General features: G+C 42.0%; 1 protein-coding gene and 1 long non-coding RNA gene across 4 annotated transcripts in view; one reads left to right on the top strand and one right to left on the bottom strand.

Moving 5' to 3' along the window:
• The window catches only part of RIPOR2 (RHO family interacting cell polarization regulator 2), a 256,335-nt gene that overhangs the window by 208,394 nt on the left and 26,311 nt on the right, over positions 1 to 21,630 (bottom strand). The gene's annotated exons all lie outside the window — the stretch shown is intronic.
• Positions 11,535 to 21,589, top strand: LOC108533659 (uncharacterized). The gene is made up of 4 exons (XR_001886784.1): positions 11,535 to 12,030; positions 19,066 to 19,119; positions 19,952 to 20,064; positions 20,995 to 21,589. It is a non-coding gene; the product is annotated as an uncharacterized LOC108533659 (long non-coding RNA).

The following is a 21,630-nucleotide window of genomic DNA, read 5'->3' as shown; positions in this document are numbered from 1 at the left end:
GAAGAGGAAAGAACAAGGGACTTGAAGAATGTGGGAGAAGACATTGGGGTACTCATAAGAGCGATGGGACATGGTTTGGGGTGTCTGTGGCTACCATAAGGCAAAGTTTTGGGTTCTGAAACCTGGGGTAGAACAATGTTCCCTGGCTCCCTGGGCCAGTGCTAATGACAAATAGCACCATGACACACCTTACATACCGGAAACATACTCTTAACCTGGTCTACACTTGCCCCATCTCTACTTAAGCTTAAATATTTATGTTAAAATGAGGATTATCTCTGTCTCTCTCTTCCCACTTCTTGGATGTATTGATTCACAGTGAACTCTGACAGCCAATGGAGCTCACATTTTGTTTAGACGTTGTACTGTGATAACCGCTGGTGCTGCCCCCAGTGTCTGTGGCCAACCATCCTCTCTGCCATGCAGAATTTGGTTGCTGAGGACATTAGGGGGATACTCTAAATCCAGGGAGCCATCTGGTTCTGAGGAAGAAGGGCTGGGAACGAGGCCTGAGCTACCAGTGTGGGGGCTTTTCCTTTCCTCTCTGCATCATCTTCTCTTCTTATTATGAGGGTTTTGTGCTGGAGAGCAGGACCCCAGCCTTAATAGGCTCTCTGGCTCTGCCATTTGCTTTCCCTCTAAAGGGGTCCTCAGCCTGGGAGTGCACAGAGACCTTCCCTGGGGTGGATGTGGCTGCAGAGGAGGGTGAGGCTCCAGCAGTAGGAGCTGCTGAAGGGGCAATGAATTGTCTCAAAGGGTCCATCAGGATAGAAGAGAAATGGTCCCAGAGGGAAGCCATTTGGTTGGATCAAGTGTGCTATTCCTGGGCAGCATCACTGAGGGAGGGGAGTAGGGGCAAGCGGCCATAGGGAGGGAGGACTCTGGACAGCCAGGCCTTGCCTGGGAAACTGCCAATCCCTGCAACTCAATCCACCCCTTGTACACAGTTTGTCATTCTCTCGATTCTGTGCCATAGGAGCATCAGGGAAGTGAACTTGGGATGAAGGTGGCAGGGCTGCAGTCTCACACAACTCCACAAAGCTCTGCTTACAGAGAAGACAACATACAAGGCACCTCTTATATGTTCTCAAGTAATTCTTTATATTGTGAACCATTTTAATAAAGTTCATAGCAATTTCCCAAGGGATATTTTTGGTGACTATATACAGATGTTTCTATGAAGATCTAACATCCCAAATCTACTCTCGAATCTGCAACTAGAGTGATATTTTTAACCTAGAAAATCGAATTCCTTTATTTCCATGCTTAAAGCCTTTCAATGTTTCTTCATTGTCCCTAGACAAAGTGCAAAGTGCTTATCATTTTTCATGCGGTCTTTCACCACCTGGATTCTATGTATTTCTCAGGTCTCATCTATGGACTATGGGCAAAAAATCTACAATAAACAAAATATCAAAAAATTAGATAAATACAGGCTGCTATTATTTGATTTACAACCCTGGGTTACTGCACAACAGGAATTGATGAATGCATCTTTCAATTACAGCCCTCAAGTGTGCAAAGGAGGTGTGGATCACAGTGAGCTCACCTCCTCATATCACTTCTCTGTTTAACCATCACTGGCTGCCTCTCGTCTATACAGTCCTGACCCCCTGAACATGCAGCTCTTCATGAATGGCCTTATGCCCTCAAGCCCTGTGCAGCCCCTTTCCCTTCTCTCCCACCACTGTTTCTGCTTCCTTTAACACCAGCCAGTCCAACTGTGTCCAACCATGCTGATGTACTTGACATTTCCAATCAACACTGTTTACTTTCAACACCCAGGTGAGAGACTTCTCTGAGAACCCCTTCCCCAATTCTCCTGAGCCCCTGGGAAAAGTAAGCCACTTCCTTTGGTGTGATACTTCCTCTGCATGACTCAGGCACTTTGTACAGGCTTCTATTACAGCACTTACTGTATTGTTCATAGTTAACTTCTCCATTGCACTAGAAGGTCCCTAGAAGGCAGCCCTTACACTTTTCAATTTTGTATTCCTAGCACATAGTATAATGGACAACTCACAGGCGGTACACAGCAACTACTTGGAAATTAATGGTATTTTATGGGTCTAACTTGTTTTGGAATGGGTTTTCCTTAGCGGCAATCATATGTATGCTCAAGCAGCTACAAGTCTTCCTTCTCACTCTCACAGTTTCGAGTGTGAATTACTAATTAGTGAGGATGGAGTTCAATAATTTTCAACCTTATCTGCTCATTGGGGTCACCTGCAGGGCTTTTAAAACTCCCAATATGCAGGCCATAGCATACAACAATGAAATCAGAATCTATTGGTGGGACGCAGGCATTTGTGTTTTAAAAACTCCCCAGGTGATTCTAATATACAGTGAAGCCTGAGAACCACTAGTTTAAGTGTTCCTAGGTAGTTAATTTAAAAAACCTTTTCCTGTATGCGCACTATGTAGTAAACACTGTGTTAGGCATTTGGAGAGGAGGTGGGATGGAAAGGTAGTGTTTGGCCCAGAGAGAGGAAGAGCCTCAGAATTTCTATATTAGACATAGTGCTTGCTTTTAGGAAACTGCAGTCCTTACAATCTCCATGAGCAATAGCAAATGGTGATGGTATCTAAATTGTATCATTTAAATCAAGGTTTCCCAACGTGGCATTTTGGGTTAGATAATTCTTGATTGTGGGAGGCTGTCCTTTGCATTGTAGGATGTTTTGAAGCATCTCTGGCCTCTACCCACTAGATGCCAGTAACAAGCAAAAGCACTCCTCACTTCCCACTGCCACAGTATATAACAAACAAAAATGTCCAACATGTCCAAATGTTCCCTGGGAGTAAAGTCATCCTTTGTTGAGAACCACTGATATAGATCTCAGTGTAGCATCCTTTGCAAGGCCCCCAGGTGATTTGTATGCACATTAAAGTCTGAGAAACATGCACTGGTTTAAAGCAGTGCTTCCCAAAGTGTGGTCCGTGACCAGCATCAGCACTATCTGGGAACTTGTTGGAAAAATACTCTCAGTCCTCACCCCAGACCTACCTAAACCAAAACTCTGCTTTAGTAAGTCCTCTGGGTGATTCTCACACTTAGGTTTCAGGGCCACTAACTAAAGGGGAAAAGGAGATTGGATGCACTGGAGCAATCAAAAAATTCTTAGGAATAGAGCTTGATTTGGGCCTTGAAATTGAATAGGCGGTGGGGAGGGTATTCCAGGTGCAGAGAACAGCATGAGAGAGGATTTTCAGATGTAAGTTAGCCCACACTCTTAAACTGCCAAGCCCCTTTTTCTCCTTTTTTTCCCCTTAACTTCCTCAATCTGTTTGTTTTCTTGTGTTTTGGCTAGAAAACGTTCTCCTCTGCAATTTATACTCCATGATGTGTTCATCAGCTTGCTCAAGTAATTCTTTGAGAATCTCAACAAAATGATCACTTGCAAAAACACAGGAGTGTGTTTTTGAAAAGTTGTGCATAATCAAATTTGCCATCAGACATATGTACAAATCAGCACATATTTACAAATGTATTTCTCATTTACAAGGATTTTATATAGCGAGCCATTTTTATAAAGTTAATAGCAATCCCCAAGGGATATTTTGGTGACTATAAATACAGATGTTTCTATGAAAAAACCTAACATCCCAAATGTACCCTCAAATCTGCAACTAGAGTGATATTTCTAACCCAGAAAAATCTGATTCCTTTATTTCCATGTTCAAAGCCTTTCAACGTTTCTCCATTGCCCCTATACAAAATGCAAACTGTTTACCATTTTTCACATGATTTCTCACCACCTGGATCCTACGTATTTCTCATCTATAGACTATGGGCAAAAAAAACTACAATAAACAAAATATCAAAAAATTAGGTGAAGACAGGCTGCTGTTATTTGTTTTATGACCCTGGGTTATTGTGCAACAGGAATTCCAATCAGCCCAAGGCTGGCCAGGTCAGACGGTGTCATGAGAGTTGACAATGGCACGGGAACAGACTGGACAATGTGGAACTTTATATGTAGTCACTTTTTTTTTTTTTGTAGAGCTTGTATTGACTTCTTCCACAAACTATAGACACATTTTCGGGTAAGTGTACACTATAAGGATGCGTATTTCTTTTGCCTCAGGCTCCAGTGTGACTCCACATAGCACTGAATCAGAGTGTTCGTTCCTCCTAATTGATCTGGGAGATCAAATGAAGGCTGATAGGAAACCTTGGGGATGTTGATTTGGATGTGAGACAGGAGTCATATAGGGTGGTTACAGGAGAATAAAAGTTCCAGGCAGCAGTTTCACATGAATAGAGGCTATGGACTGATAAGACCCTGAAAAACCAGATGTGGACCAAGCTGATTGAGACTGACTGGACCCAACATGGAGCTGGATCCTACTTAGGTTTCACCTAGGACCTTATTATATGCTCATTAACATACAAATCACACACCTGCCAGTGCCATGACAGTTCCAGGAACACCTATATCTGTTGGAAAAATGGGTGGCACGACAATTCTGAGAAATCTCCACCTTTTCCCAGGAATTTTCATGAATATTCTACCCCTTGCTTTGGTTATAGAAACCCATGAAGGTAGCAACCCCAAACCCCCTTGTGCCTGGCTCTTGACTACAACCACATTCCCTTCTCTTGAGTGTGTACTCTTCCCTCTGCAACAAATCTCTGTACTTTTACTATTTTCTGACTCATCCTTGAATTCCTTCTTGCAACGGTGTCAAGAGCCTGGACACCAGCTGGAGTTGAGGTCTCACCTGTGTTTGGGGACCTCTCTGAGCCCATCAGCATCAGGTGGTGGTGAGAGAAGGTCAGTCAGCTGACTGAGATTTTTAGCTTCAAGTATGCCTTCCTCAATTCCTTGCCACCCTTCATCCTTTGTCTTCTTGGCCCCAGTCACCCAGAGCCATTTGCATATCCCCAATACCATGGTCTCTCTCAAGTCGAGTCCTATGCACACATTGGCTCTCTTGCCTAGAAAGTTCTTACTGGTGTCTTTTCACCTAGACAACTCTTACTTTCACTTCACTCTCCATTAGAGGATGCTTCCTCCAGGAACCCTTTCCTGACCACTGAAGGTGTCAGGAAGATTGGGCGTCCTTCGTGTTAGCTCTGTAGCACTCTATGCTGACCACTCACGAAAACTCACACAACTCACTCCAGTGTAACAGTTCACCCATCTTCCTTCCCGACTGTACTGTCAGATCTGTAAGGGCAGGGATTGTATCCTGTGCACTGTTGTATCTCCTGAGCCTAACCCTGTCCCTGACACATAGTAAATGCTCAATTAGTCATTTATTAAATGAATAAGTGAACTCATGAATATCTGGCTTGAAGGGTTTTATATCTGTATCTTAAATCTACAATTAATGCAGCACTTCTTTCTCCCAAACTAAAATTAGTTAACAATGTTGGGCTACATTGTTCATGTTTTTACATACAGCCAGCCTCTATTTTCTTTCTGTACTGTTTTTTCCTTTTTTTTTCTTCCCGTGCTGGCTTTTCTTTCTGCTCTTGGTGGGGCCTTGAGTAACTCTGTGGAAAAGTACGAGGTCCTCACCAAAGAATCCAGCACTGAGCCTGCTGCCCTGAAGTGCCCCAGCAGTACTGCTTTTGTTGTTCCCCAGCATGCTGGACCAGCAGCAAGGAAATAGTGACTCAAGTTCTTGGCTATGAAAAAGAAATGCTTTCTCCACAGACAGACCCATAAGTGAAGGAGGCAAAGAACATAATTCCTGTATATTGACCAGGCATCATTTACCACTTAAATGGAGGAGAGCCAGTCAGTATGTTCAGGAAAGGGGCTGCAGACCTTGATTGTTTTTCAGGTGTAATTAAAGATACCATTCCCTAGCGATGTCCTGCTTAGAATTCAATTAATCTTGTGCATGTGCACACACATAGGCACATGTACATATACATGCACATATATACATGTAAACACACATATACTCATGTGTATCTATATGCTTATACACATATTTATATATTTACATATGTGTATGTAGACCATACATACATATATATGCATATGTAGCTACATATAGGTATATACATATGCATTTATGTAATCATACAAATACAGAGACAATACACATATTTTTAGTCCTAAAATGTTAATAACTTAGGACAGGGGTCAGCAAACTTTTTCTGCAAAAGATCAGAGAGTAGTCGGGTGCAGTGGCTCATGCCTGTAATCCCAGCACTTTGGGAGAGTCAGGCGAGCAGATCATGAGGTCAGGAGTTCGAGACCAACCTGGCCAACATGGTGAACCCCGTCTCTACTAAAAATACAAAAAAATTAGCTGGGCGTGGTGGCGGGCACCTGTAATCCCAGCTACTCGGGAGGTTGAGGCAGGAGAATCGCTTGAACCGAGGAGGTGGAGGTTACAGTGAGCCGAGATCGCGCCACTGCACTCCAGCCTGGGCAACAGAGCGAGACTTCGTCTCAAAAAAAAAAAAAAATCACAGAGTAAGTATTTGAGGCTTTGTGGGCCTTACTTTCTTTTTCTTTTACTTTCTTTCTTTCTTTTTTTTTTGTTTTGTTTTTTTGTTTTGAAACAGGGTATCGCTCTGTCGCCCAGGCTGGAGTGTAGTGGTGCGATCTTGGCTCACTGCAACCTCCACCTCCTGGGTTTAAGCAATTTTCCTGCCTCAGTTTCCCGGGTAGCTGGGACTACAGGCGCTTGCCACCATGCCTAGCTTTTTTTTTTTTTTTTTTCTTCGTATTTTTAGTAGAGATGGGGGGTTTCACCATGTTAGTCAGGATAGTCTCGATCTCCTGACCTTGTGATCTGCCTGCCTCAGCCTCCCAAAGTGCTGGGATTACAGGTGTGAGCCACCACACCTGGCCTGTGGGCCTTACTTTCTCTGATGCAACTATTCAGTTCTACCATTGTAGTGTGAAAATAGGTATAGACAATATATCAGCAAATGAGGTTGGCTATGTTCCAATAAAACTTTATTTACAAAACAGCAGTGAGCTGCACTAGGTATACCAATCATAGTGTGCCAATCTTTCCCTTAGACTATAGGTATGACTAGAGCATTCAGTAAATGGTATTTAAAACAAAATTACCTAAAATTTAGGACAACCATATAAGTTACGGGGTGTTCTCTTACCAAATACTATGGTAAAGTACAAATTCTGTGGACAAGAACATAATGTATGTCCTCCAACTTGTAGACTCTACATTTATAAAAATTAAGAGAACAACCACCTGTTACAGAAGGACTTATCCAAATGGTATGTATTTCTTCATTGTTCATCTTTTTGTTGTTTAAATATGTTTGAAATGCTTTAGGAAATAAGGTCCACTGTGAATCACTCATATTTCCTTATCTATTCAGTGAACACTCAAGAAATGGATGCTTTTTTTACTTCCTGCACATTCCCATAGAAAGCAAAACCTGTATTTCATGTTTTCCCCTTACAGATACTGAAGGTACCTGCAGAAGCAACAGTGCCCTTTAACGACAACCAAGTGTTTTAGGTATACAGCATGTTATTGCTTTCTGAATCACATTCAGCTTTTTGTCACAAAACCCCCGGGCAAGAATGAAAGCAGGGACTCAGCTCCACCTGGCACGGTGTGAATCGAAAATGCTACATGTAGACGTGATGGTAGCCACAGGAAAGTGGCAGCCTGAGATGAATGAACGTCATGGTGAGAATTGCCTGAGCATTGTCAAGACTGAGAAAGATTAAACAGCCATCTTGAAATGGAATGTGTGGTTTATCCAAAGTTGCAGCCAGCAATGTGCCTTCTGCAATTTGCAAAAGATCCAAGTACAAAAGTGATTTAAGACAAGTTCATATGGGTTGCAGCTCCTGTGAATTTTTCTACAGTTAAAACATGGAAAATTTTTATGTTTTCTATTCCGTGGAACATTTTATGGTTAAAGCATGGAACAGGTCTTATAAAACATGTTTACAATTTACTTTTATTTTTACCAGGCAGATTAGATTGTAGAAAGAAAAGATTGGTGAGTCACTTCTCAACCATTTACATAGGTTGAATCTTCGAAACTTTCTCAATAACCTTTCTCGGAACATACATTCCTAAAACACAAAACCATTCAGCAATCATGGAAGAAAATGCAGAAAACATATTTTGACTTCAGCCTTTGAGAGTATCACTGGGTAACAGGTATCTCAAGATTTATTTTTATTTAACTCTTTTCTCTTTGAAAGAGGTCTACATAAATTATTAGTTTTTCAGAACTAACACATTATTATTATCATCTCCTTTTTTTCTTTTCGAGACAGGATCTCATTCTGTTGCCCAGACTGGAGTGCAGTGGCGCAGTAGTGGCTCAGTGTAGCCTCAGCCTCCCTGGGCTCTAGTGATCCTTGCACTTCAGCCTCCCGAGTAGCTGGGGCTACATGCATGCACCACCACACCCGGCTAATTTTTCTATTTTTTTTTTTTTGTGGAAACGGGGTCTTACTATGTTGCCCAGGCTGGTCTCCACCTTCTGGGCTCAAGCGATCTGCCCACCTTGGCCTCCCAAAGTGCTGGGATTATAGGCATGAGCTACCATGCCTGGCCTATAATCTCCTTTAAAGGTAGCGTTACCCCTCATTCCAAGCCTAACATTTTTATACTTTCAGTAGAATGTGCTACAGTCTTAGCTTTTCCAACAGGTAAGTGCAAATTTTAGATACTTATTTGTTCAAATAGTATTTTTGAATTCATATGTTAAAAATAGTCTAATAAATCTGACCCCAGTTCAGTCATGACCATTTACCACTCTTCTTTCATGTGTCATGTCACTGTGTGAATAAAGTACAAATAGAAGCAGCTCCAGTGGTATTTTATATGTCCTAAACACACAATAGTGCATCTGGATGGGGATTTGAGCAGCACACAGTGAAAAGGAATAACTGAGTAGAAACAAGCCAAGGGAAATTATGGTTGTGATGTGTTCATTGTCTCAGCTTCCTGAAACGTATAGACAGTTTCTGAATATCACAAAAATGCACTAAATCTGGCTAAAATACCTACAAACCACAGTGATACTGAAACTCAGTGAAAGATGGAAATTAAAATGGAATAACTGATAGGATCCGGTTGTTGAAGGATGGATACGGAAAAAAAGAACAAAGCACAGACAGGCTTTAGACCACCAAAGTCATGTAACTAAATATCACACAATCAGATGCAAGTTAAAAAAATGTCTCTGTATGCCTCATAATCCCTGCTGCTTGGTCACAGCGTAGCATTTCTACAGCAGTTCTCTTTGGCCTGGAGAAGGTAACAGCTTCTCCTTTATGTTCACCATTCCCCCCCTGTACTGGATTTTTCTCCACCCTGTCACCTCCTCTCCAGGTTTTCTCCTGCCAAGAAGGGAGATGAGCGTCCACAAACAGCACTGATTTGACGGTAGCCAGCATCAGGACTCTAGGAGCCAGGTATCCCTGCTCAGCAGGCCAATCAGAGAGATCCCCTTATGCAAGGGGCTGCTGAGGGACTATTTGTCCTGGAGTGGAGGCAGAAAATTGAAGGATTCCCTTTTAGAGTTTGTATGGGTTGTTTTTGGAGAGAAGTCATGCTTTTTTTTTTTTTTTTCCCACTGGCACCTAGTTTGTGTGTGTGTGTGTGTGTGTGTGTGTCGCGTGCGTGTGCGCGTGCATGCGCACATGTGTGCATGCAAATCTGCTGTCTTTGAAGGGAGACATTTTTTCAGTTCCTTCCTTAAGGTGCTTTAGTATTCTCACATTTTAATTCCCTATTGTTTTAATTCCAACCATCCAAATATGTTATGATCTGAATCAAAAGCTAGTACTCCAAATGTATTCAAACAGCCTACACACACAGACAAACACAGACACACACACACTCTGCTGTGTCATCCATTCTATTATCCCCAACATCCTGGTATTAATTAACCCTTGAGCTACAGCTGATAGCTTTGCACCAGGAGAATTTCCCTGCCTATTTCCCTATTTGGTAGAGCTAATAGGATTGGAGTGGCTACTGCTGCAGTAACATTTCACACTGTTCTGGTCACCAGAGGTTGAAGGAGGCCCTGGGGTTTTTATCTATGAGGCTGACTCTGACTGGGTTGTCTGTAGACCAGGTTGTCTGTAGTCTATACTAGGTTCCACCTTAATCAAACCAAATACAGCTCAAAGTGTTTCTCCATCAGACTACAAATCAATTTATTAGACAAAACTCCCCATTAATCCATAAGTGTCATAGAGCCACCCACACAGGTCTGCAGAGCATCTATACAACAATGATATTTTGTGTTCTGATTTTCCTATCTGTGCAATTGTAAAATAACCCAAATAGCTGGTGTTTATAAGTTTTCATTTGAAAGAAGCATAAGAAATCTATGTCTCATCTTAGTCAATGAAAAAAAATTATCCTTAACTGTGAACAAAGTCAGAGACATAGCCTCTCAGAAGTGGGAATGAAGAAATTATGCAGGACCAATTTAGCTTCTGGTGAATGTGACAGGTGTTTCCAAGGGGCATTTCAAAAATAAAATTCCTATGGATGGATGGATGGATAGGTAGATAGATAGATAGATAGATAGATAGATAGATAGATAGATAGATATCTCAAAAGATAGGCCATTATATACATCACCTTCTTCTCTTTAACTTGACATTTTCTTCATGATCACTGAGTTCTGGGATCCCAGCCCTCCTACAATAGTGCTCTCCTGCCATGGTGACTAACTAACTTGTTCATTTCAAAAGTATTCTCAGATGATGAAAGCAATAGAACATTCAGAAAATAAAATAAAACTCTACAATTCTATGCCCAGCACAAAAGCCGCTCTTAGGTTATATATTTCCTTCTAGGCTTTTAAAATTTTGAATCATTACTTTAAAATATTTCTATTAAACAAGCATGAGAAATAATTATAGGAAAATGAGACTATAACAGAAAATCATAAAAGGAAAACAATTAGAATACTCTCTAATCCCTCCACTCAGAAATACACACTATTAACATATATACAGTTTTTCTTTCTCTTTCTATATACAAACATACGTTTTTAAAGGATTACTTTTCAATGCTCATGCCTCTTTCTGCCTTCATTCATTCATTTATTCATTTGTTCAATAGACATTAATTGAGCACCTACTATAATACCAGCCAGCACTTTACTAGAGTTAAAACAATGCACAAAAAATGGCATGGCCTCTCATGGTTCTCATGATTCTTACAGCCTACAGGGGAAGATAGATCTTAAACAAATAATTACTACTTTTTCTTTGAGGAATAAATTGTATTTGTCTTTGGGCCTTAAAGTCTCATCTGCCTTTTCAAACCTCTCTCACCACCTCATCCCCACAAATTCCAATCTCCCTCTGTTTTTTGTTCATTAATAAACAAACCATCACAATTCAAGTGAGAGGTGTCCTGGAACTCTCTGTTCCTTCTTGAAGAGTTCACCCCCTGTGTCCTCCAGGCACAGGTGAGTCACTGTGCTAGGAGGTGGCTCTGTGGAGCACAGACTCTATCACCAAGTGGCCTTGCACAAGTTTTTGATAACACTTACCAGAGCCACGAGAGTTCTGAGAATTCTACCCACAGGAAGAGGAAGTATTTGGAATAGGAAGTTAAGATTGAGCTGCCAAATATAGCACAGCTATATAAGAAGCTGGGTTAAGAAGGAGGAAACATGCACTCTTTTCAGCTGCCAGGCAGCACTTTGCTTTGGGGAAAAACAAACAAAGGGTGCCGTGGCTGAAAGCCTAGAGGAGCTGGAGCTCAAATGCTGTGTAGTGCTGCTGCTGGGACCCTGTGGCCCTGGAACGGAAAGCTGTGTGAATCCCAGTGCCAGGCTCTGAGAGGCTCTCTTGCTCAACCAAAAGCAGGGAGAGTTCTCCATAGCCAAGGGCCTGCAGCAATTATTTGATTAACTTCACCAAGTTTCTGCTCTGTTTTCTGTGTTGGCTATGGTGACATGGACTTTCATTGTTATTATTATTAGTCTTCTTAATACTGGAGAGAAGAGCCCGTATCTTAACATCTTCAATAGATAAAGAAAAGGCTATTAAAGGCAAATACCATGAACAGAGGATATTCTGTGTCTACACGGTAAGCTGCATCTTCTTGTTCACTAGAGTAGTGGTCTGCTTCTCAGAGGAGGTTACTTCTCTGATACTGTTGGTCTTATCCTGTGGGTTGAATAAGTGAGCACAAAGGCCCAGCTGATTCATTTTCACATCCTCATCACTGACACTGCCTGGTCCACCATGGGCGCTCAATACTACAACAAATCCTCACTTGGTCAGTTTTGTAAATGTGACATACTGAAAAATGTAGCCATAAATAAAATGAGTGGGTTTCCCCTATGTACGTAATAAGCAAGATACGATCAAATGAAGTTTCACTTTACCAATATGCAGGATATTATTATTTTTATAATTATTCTTCATTTTCCTTTGGCCTCTCTAAAAGTCCTATGCTTTCTGACCTTATTCTTCTTCCCCAGACACCTTGCACTCCTGGTGCTTCCTCCCTGCCCTCCCCATCTTCCTTCTCGTTGATCTTAGGCACCCCCACGGCTTCAACTGTATCGTCTGTCAATGACTCCACATTTCCATCCATGCCCAGGCTTTTCTCCCGGGCTGCAGACCTGTTCTTCCAACTGCTGTAGATATTTCCACATTGATCTCCTGGAGAGACCTCAAATACAACATACCAACAAATAAGCACTCTGTAGTCACACCGGCCCCCACCCCTAGTTTGCCCCTAACCTCAATTTCCTATCATGTTTAGTGGCATCACCCCAGGCAGCCAGTGCTGGAAACACTGGAAATACCCCCAATGGAAATGTCAAATGGAACTCTTTCTGCCTTGTTATTATTATTTTTCTTAAACTCAGTACTAAGAATGTGCTTCATTTTTTGCTGTGGTGCCAAGACACGCATGGTAGCTGAATGATGGTCCCCCAAACACATCCACGTGCTAGTCTCTAGAACTGCATGGTAAAAGGGACTTTGCAGATAGAATTAAGTTAAGGGTTTTCTTTTTGACCATGTTGGTCAGGTTGGTCTCGAACTCCTGACCTCGTGATCCACCCGCCTTGGCCTCCCAAAGTGCTGTGATTACAGTTGTGAGCCACCGTGCCCAGCCAAGTTAAGGGTCTTGAGATGGGGAGATGGCCCTGGATCATGCAGGAGGGCCTAATGTACTCAAAAGGGTCCCCATAAGAGGGGTCAGTCAGAGAAAGAGATATGAGGACAGAGACAAAGGCTGAAATGCTATGGCCACAAGCAAAGGTGGCTCTAGAAGCTGGAAAAGGCAAGGAAACAGGCTCCCCTAGAGCCTTCAGGGGAAATGCAGCCTTTGAGTTAAGCCTGGTAAGATCCATCTTGGACTTCTGGCCTATAAGACTTGGACTTCTGGCCTATAAAACATAACAAAATTATGCTATTTTAAGCCACTACATTTTGGGTAATTTGTTACAGTAGCAATAAGACACCAATACAATAAGAGATTTCAGATATGAAAGGGAGCAGGAGACGTTTTCCAAAGAAAGTGGCCTCTCTGACATCTGCTCCAAGAATAAAAGTGGTGGCCAGGCATGGTGGCTCATGCCTGCAATCCCAGTACTTTGGGAGGCTGAGGCAGGTGGATCACCTGAGGTCAGGAGTTCGAGACCAGCCTGGCCAACATGGTGAAACCCTGTCTCTACTAAACATACAAACATTAGCTGGGCGTGGGGGCGGGTGCCCGTAATCCCAGCTACTTGGGAGGCTGAGACAGGTGAATCGCTTGAACCTGGGAGGTGAAGGTTGCAGTGAGCCGAGATCGCACCATTGCACTCCAGTCTGGGAGACAGAGCAAGACTCCGTCTCAAATAAAAAAAAAGAGAGAGAGAGTAAAAGTGGTAGAAATTGGTCAGGGTGCTAAGGAAATTTGGTGAGGAGATAGGCAAGATGATGACTCTGGGGGAGCTGTTGGCATTTGTGGGTCTTCCCGTTGCCTCTAGGGAAGTGCCTGGGTTGAGAAGCACTGTTCCTGGCAATTCAGCAGGTGCTACTTTCCGCTTGGTTTGTTGGGAAACTAAGCAGGGAGAGGTCAATAGTTTGCTTGAGCTCATGCAGCTTGTTAGGGATGGAGCCAGGACACTGATGCAGGATGACTCTGGTCCATGCTTTACTGCTGCCTCACCTCAGAGAAGGCAACAAAAGCAGGGACTGGAGCTCTGATTGATGCAGGGTCTTGCTGGTGGCATCCTGCTGCTCTTGGCTTCAAAAGCATGGGCGAATGATGTTGGTCTCATGGGGAAAGGTACGTCCCTAGCAGTAGGGAGCACAAAGGGAAGAGGAGCTTACTAAGACCAGTGTCAAAAACAAGAGAAGACCTGCTTCCGTAAGCAGGTCAGACAGAATGCAGTGTTCTTTATCCCTTGCTTCTCCGCCTTTCAACATTTATCTTGATTAACAATTTCTCTGAATTCACTTTTCTCTTTCTAGTAACTCAATCCTAAATACTCCAGCCTGAGATGTTAATTTGATCGATTAAACAAGAGAAATCCCTTAGAAATCATCTTACGATTCTGAAGTCCATATTTCTCCAGAAATATTTACTTCTCCCAGATTCCGAGGTTCACGAAAATACCAATGAATTAGTAGGAAATGTTTCCTCCATTTTAACTTTGACCAAACTTCATTCAAAACCATGAAACCAAAAGAAGAGTAAGAAACCACAAAGCTAGTTACCACCCAGATGGCTCCCAGCTTATGAATAAGTTGTATTCCAAAAGTTGGCTTGTAAATCAGCTGTTCAGTATGTATGGTAGCCTTTCCCACAGAAACCATGTTTTCAATGGTGGCCAAGTTTCAAGCTCTCTCATAAAGTCTATCTAACTCATGAGACAACAAGTAATATTAACAAAGAATAGAATTCCAGAAATTATTTATGATTTTTTTTTGGGAGAAAAGCAGGATAAGGAAAGAACTATACTTCCTGTGGGTGGAGGTGGGGACCCAACTGTCTCCAAGCAAAGAGGCCACACAGCCTTCTACTGTCCTGGGCCAGGCAGGTTTTGTGGCCAGCAGGAAAGGCCCTGTGGTGAGGCATGAGGCAGGAGAGCATGGGAGAATGGACTTCCCAGAAGAACTTCCAGGAGAGAGTTAGGAGGAAGCAGTTCAGAGAGAGAGAGGATCAAGAAGAGCTTCAAGATAAGAGAAAACTGGAGAGGAAGCAAATGGAACATGTTTACAGATGTTATAGTAGGTTATGAGTTTAATTCTTTTAATGTTTGCTATAGTTTGAATGTTTGTCCCCATTAACCTCAGGTTAAAATTTAATCCCAATGTTGGAGGTGGGGCCTAATGGGGTGTTTGGCCATGGGGACAGATCCCTCATGAACAGTCTCGTGCCCTCCCTGGGGATGATTGAATCATCACTATATTAGTCCCTTCTTCCCACCAGAGCTGGTTGTTAGAAAGAGCCTGGCCCTCCTCCCTCCTGCTTTCCTCCTCTCTCACCCTGTGAGCTCTACAGAGCTGGCTTCCCTTCACCTCCTGCCTTGAGCGGAAGCAGTCTGACCAGCAAGACTTCACCAGATGCAGATGCTGGTGCGAGGCTTCACGTACAGCCTGCAGAAGCATGAGCCAAATAAGCCTCTTTACTTGACAGATTATACAGACTCAGTTTTCCTTTAGAGCAAAACAAAATGAACTAAGACAGTGTCCTTCAAGAGATTCAAGTGGAAATTAGAATTTCTTAAAATTACTTTTCTTGCTAGATGGCATTTTTTGACTAGAACTCTATACTAGGATTGGGCTATGGGAGCACCAGGATTTATATGGGCTTTATAAGTAGGAGCCTGTGCTATAGATCCTATATTATTCAGGCAAACAGGAAAAAAAGATTTCCTTCCACTTCCACTCCGTAAACGTTTATTAAGCCAGCATTTTTTTTAGTGCTTGCTAGGTCTCTGGTGCTACAAGGGACACTAGACAGGATGAGATACAAAATAAATAAGATGGACTTCTTGCCTTTGAGGAGCATATAGGTTGTAGGGGAAGACACCACTGCCAACAAATGATCCCAGTGCATGCTACACTAGAAGTGTGTGCAAGTAGCATAGGGACACAGATAAAGAAGGGCTTCTCTGCCTGGGTGGTTGGGAAAGCTTGTTCTCTCCAGTTTGGGACCCTGCTTGAGTCTGTCCCTTATATCTTCTACCTTCAGATATCTTCGCATGTTACTTCATCCTGTTCTTCACGTTTTCATCTACACAATCTATGAAAACAATTTTTTTTTACAATGACTCATTGGAAAAGAAAATTTGGCAATGGGGCAGTGGAGGGAGTCTAGGGATGCCAACAGAAATGGTGGTTACATGTTTTAACATTTTATAAATTTCAAAATTAGGAATTGGGTTTATATATACATACACATATGTATATGTACATATAGGTATATATGTGTGTGCATGTATATAATGTGTACATATACGGGTGTGCATTGTAATCAAAAGGAAGTCGCCAGGAGGAGCAGTTTCCCAGGATCCAGTCTTCTGGTGAGACACTGAGGATGACACGGGGATGGCCAGGGCTCTAGGCATCACTGCCACATTACTTTGGATCTTGTATCTGAACTCTAGAATATGTCACATAGTCATCAAACCACAGTTTAGTCTGCTCTTCCACAAAGGAAAACTTTATCTAGTTGGCCTGTGTTACACTATAATGTGTGAAGGGAATTGGATGGTATTACATCGAGAATCCAAGCACAGCTTATTGTTTCTTGGGATTACATTCTCATATTTTACGTTCTTTAATAAAGCACTGGCTGGAACATAAGTGAAAGGAAGCAAGTTCTTAACTATTAAAACGGACTGCATGGCCCTGTCTCACACTGTAGACAAATAGTAGCTAAAATGGACCGTAGACCCAAATGTCAAAGCTGAAACTATAAAACTCTTAGAAGAAAATGCAGGAGTAAGGCCGGGCGCAGTGGCTCACGCCTGTAACCCCAGCACTTTGGGAGGCCAAGGCGGGTGGATCACTTGAGGTCAGGAGTTCGAGATCAGCCTGGGCAGCACGGTGAAATGCCGTCTCTACTAAAACACCAAATTAGCCAGGCATGGTGGCACATACCTGTAATCCCAGCTACTAGGGAGGCTGAGGCAGGAGAATCGCTTGAACCTGGGAGGAAGAGGATGGGATGAGCCAAGATCGCACCATTGCACTCCAGCCTGGGCAACAAGAGAAAATCTCCATCTCACCAAAAAAAAAAAGAAAGAAAGAAAGAAAAGAAAATGCAGGAGTAATTCTGTGTGACCTGGTATTATGTAATGATTTCCTAGACATGACAGTAAAAGCATAAGTGACAAAATACAAAATACAAAATAGATGTTGGACATCATGAAACTCAAAACTTTTGTATTTCAAAAGACACTATTAAGAAATGAGGAGAGAGGCCAGGCGCGGTGGCTCAAGCCTGTAATCCCAGCACTTTGGGAGGCCAAGACGGGCAGATCACGAGGACAGGAGATCGAGACCATCCTGGCTAACACGGTGAAACCCCGTCTCTACTAAAACTATAAAAAACTAGCCGGGCGAGGTGGCGGCGCCTGTAGTCCCAGCTACCCGGGAGGCTGAGGCAGGAGAATGGCGTGAACCCGGGAGGCGGAGCTTGCAGTGAGCTGAGATCCGGCCACAGCACTCCAGCCTGGGTGACAGAGCGAGACTCCGTCTCAAAAAAAAAAAAAAAAAAAAAAAAAAAGAAATGAGGAGAGAAATCACAGAATGGAAGAAACTATCTGCAAATCATATATCTGATAAGGGGCTTATGTCCAGAATATATAGAGGACTCTTAAAACGAACAATAAAAAGACAAATAACCAAATTTTTTTAATGGGCAAAGAGTTTGAATAGTCATTTCTTCAAAGGAGATATGCAAATGGCTAATGATCACATGAAAAGATACTCAGAGTCATATGTCATCAAGGAAATAGAAATTAAAACCATAATGAGATCCTGGTAGGATGGTTAAACTAAAAAAGATAGATAATATAATAACATATGTTCTTGAGAATGTGGAGAAATTGAAGCTCTCATATATTGCTGAAGAGAATATAAATTTTCAGTCACTGAGGAAAATAATTTGGCAGTTCCTCCAGAAGTTAAATATGGAATTACCATATGATCCAGCAATTTCACTTCTAGGTATAAACCCAAGAAAAATGGAAACATATATACACATAATGACCTGTCCACAAATGTTCACAGTGCCATTTTTTATCATAGCCAAAAAGAAACAACCTAAATGTCCATCAGATGAGAAAATGGATAAACATGATGTGGTTTATCTGTACAATGGAATATGATTTGGCTATAAAAAGGATGAAAGTACTATTGCCTGCTACAAAATAAATGAACTTGGAAAACATTATGCTGATTGAAACAAATCAGACACAAAATGCTACTTATGATCATATGATTCCGATTAGATAAAATATTCAAAATATACAAATCCTTAGAGATAGAGAGTAGTTTAGTGCTTGCTATGGTTGGGGGAACGGGAGATTGGAACGAGGAGTGCCTGCTAATGGGGACAGGGTTTCCTTTTGCCGTGGTGAAAACATTCCTCAATTAGATAGTGATGATGGCTGCTCAACTTGGCAAATATGCTAAAAACCACTGAATTGTATGTTTTGAAAGGTCAGATTTTATGGTATATGAATCACATCTCAACAAAGTTGTTTAAAAAAAAAAAAACAGATTGCCCAATCCCTGCATCCATACGGGGGTAATGAGAGACCAGGACCACTAGTCATTCTTTTATCAGAGAGTAGTCTGATTAAGTAGTACTCCACCTCTGGGGTTTTTTTTTCCTCTCTTTTTCTTCCAGAGAGGTGAGCATCTGCAGAATGCTCTCTGGCACAGAGTGTTCATTAGAATAAACAAAAATAGCATCCCACCTACCGAATAGCTGTCATTGATGTTCAGATTGCTGCTTTGCTTTTTTCTTTTCTTTGTTTTTAAAACATCATTAAATAAGCACAGACCTCCCCCAAAGAAGCTCTAACTTTTGATTGGATAATTCTCAGGATGTATTTTCTGAAAGGTCAGTGTTTTTTTTTTTTTTTTTTTTTTTTTTTTTCAGAACAGTGATTCTTCAATGGTGGTCTGAAGACCGTGAGTGTTCCTTGAGGAGTCAGTAAGTCAAGCATCTGCAACTCCCCTGTGCACAGGGCAGGGCAGGGGGAATGAATGAGGCTATAGCCGGGTGTGGACTATGGCATACTAGGAGGGCTGCACCTACTCGGCCTGAAGGGGGAGCACGTGCTTTGCCTGAAGGGGCAGCCCCTCGCGCACCAGGGGACTGTGGGGAGGTAAGCCCACCTTCATCAGCTCTGCCAGTTTTACAAATAGACACTGAACACCTGAATTTTTTTATGCACAATCTTTATGTTTTAAATGCTGACAACCAAACTCAGAGGAAATGTAAATCACTTGTGTGGGCCAAACAAAAGATCTGTGGGCTGATAAACTACAAGTTTGTGACCTGGGCCTATAGGGGTTCTCTGCACTGGCTCTTTTGTATAATTAATATCAAATTTTCAAATCAGAAAGTAAGTGTTGAAATGGTACTTAGAGTTCCTGTAGTTCAGTCTCCCACTCCATGTTAAAGTCTTTTCTACAATAGGCACGTTGAATTTAAGGAAGCTAATAATTCAAGCCAGACACTTGCAGTTTCTTTGTTGCCTTTTTATTTTAAAAGAATATGGAGTGAGGAGTTAGGTAAAGAGATGGAAGTAGAGGGAAGTTTTGGGAAGCAGGCCAAAAATTTAGGACTGGAAGGGGCATCAATGTTGATTTTTTTTGGATGATTCTCTCTTATGGCTACCCCTAGTATTTTTTAATCCTAATTTATCAAAATGCATCAGCAAGGTTGGGGCTTAGGTTTTCCAGAATTCCCGGAGGGAAACAAAATTTTAGGCCTGGAGCAGACCTTAGAATTAATGTTGTCCGACTCTCTTATTTTACAGATGAGGGAACTGAAATCTGTGAGCTTTAAACCACTTGCTTGAAGACATGGCTGACATTTGTGGCTGAATCCTAATGTAGTTAATTTTCCTTTCAGCGGGTCAACTTGCAACTGGTAAGTAGGATCCAAACAAAACTACAATCACCTTGAAATATCCTGTAGTCTTTTCTACCTCACATTTCAATAGCTCTCATTTTTTAAGAGATACAAAGATTTCTTTTTAAAGAAGCAGCTGGTATTTATTTGACTTCATGAGTTACCTTATTGGATTAATGAGATAACTAATAGAAGTTATTTCAAAATAGAGCCAATTACAGAGTGCACATGATTCTGGAAACAGGGTTGGCATGAACCACAGATAATCCCCACAAGTCATTTCACTAGTTCCCATTGTCCTAATAAAACCCTTTGGAGGGGTGCTAATAAGTGTCAAATTAACCAATGTGTGTTTCATTTCCTCTATTTGCCCTCTGAAAAAGATGCTGGCAAAATGGCAGATACAGCAGTAGTGGGAAGGACAAGGAGGAGAAATGAAGGCACCAAAGAGCTCCAACATTTAGACAGTCCAGGGTCCATCCCTAAATGATCAAAAGTGTGTAACATGGCACAAATTATTACGAGTTGAAATCTTTTGGTCACTAGGGACAAGGACAAAACAGAGCCCACGAGTGTGTGAGAAGGGCCCAAGGGATCATTCAGTTTGTTTGCATTGTTGTGTTTTGTTTTTCTCTTGGTATGGCACCTACACACAAATCTGACAAGCCAAAATAGGAATAAGAACACATGCACTCACAGTGACCTTTTATTAAATGCAGAGATGGTTATGTGTCACCTAAAATATCAACAAAAGCCCAGTTCCAGTAATCAGCAAGATTTTTTTTGCTGCATTTATACTTGGTCCTCTTTAATTATACAGAGTTGCCACCAGTGTACCGAAATGATAGACTAGAAAACGATGACTTCAGCAGGGGATCAGAGCTTTAGAGCTTCATCATTCACATGAGCCAAGTGCGAGATTTCAGCCTGTCTCTCCTCTAAATGCAGTTAGGAGTCTTCGAAACCTTTTGTGTGAATCCAGGAGGGAAAATTGTCTGGCAAAGTCTGAGAAGCATCGTGTCAAGAGCACATTTGTACTCTGGTAAGAAGCCCAAGCCAATTGCTGCTGGGTTGTCATGGCAACAGACATACACACCATTTACACATCAGCTTCTGAAATGAGTAGAAAATAACAAAACCTTTTCGACAGGCTGGGAGGTGAAGGGAAGAGCGGCATCATCTGTGCAGCCTGGTGAAACGGTGTTTAGGACCGTCTACACGGCTCTAGTGGGCATGCTGTCTCCTTGGATGGTGTCATATTTTTAACCCAGGGGGAAATTCATAGGATCCTCCTGATTCTGTATAAACTGTGGGACAATTCAGTCACTTTTACCAAATCCTCATTTCCTTTCAAACCCTGTTTACTAATTGATGCCAAATAGTATTATAGTAATTGGGAAATAAAGGAGGTCCCTCTCCTGCTTATTCCTCCCAAAGTACATTTCTTTAGCTTTTCATGGAGGTTTTGTAGCATACTCATATATTGTAGAGGAAGGTGGAGAAGGAGGAGAAGGTCTTTCATGGGCCTAGAGAAAATGAAGTTAATCACGGTTGGAAAGCCTTCCCTTAAAATGTCTGTTTTTT

Source organism: Rhinopithecus bieti, unplaced genomic scaffold (assembly GCF_001698545.2).
Source record: "Rhinopithecus bieti isolate Rb0 unplaced genomic scaffold, ASM169854v2 scaffold_11110, whole genome shotgun sequence".
Classification (NCBI taxonomy): Eukaryota; Metazoa; Chordata; class Mammalia; order Primates; family Cercopithecidae; genus Rhinopithecus; species Rhinopithecus bieti.
Note: the sequence above shows the minus strand (reverse complement) of the source record. Positions and strands in the feature narration are given on the sequence as shown.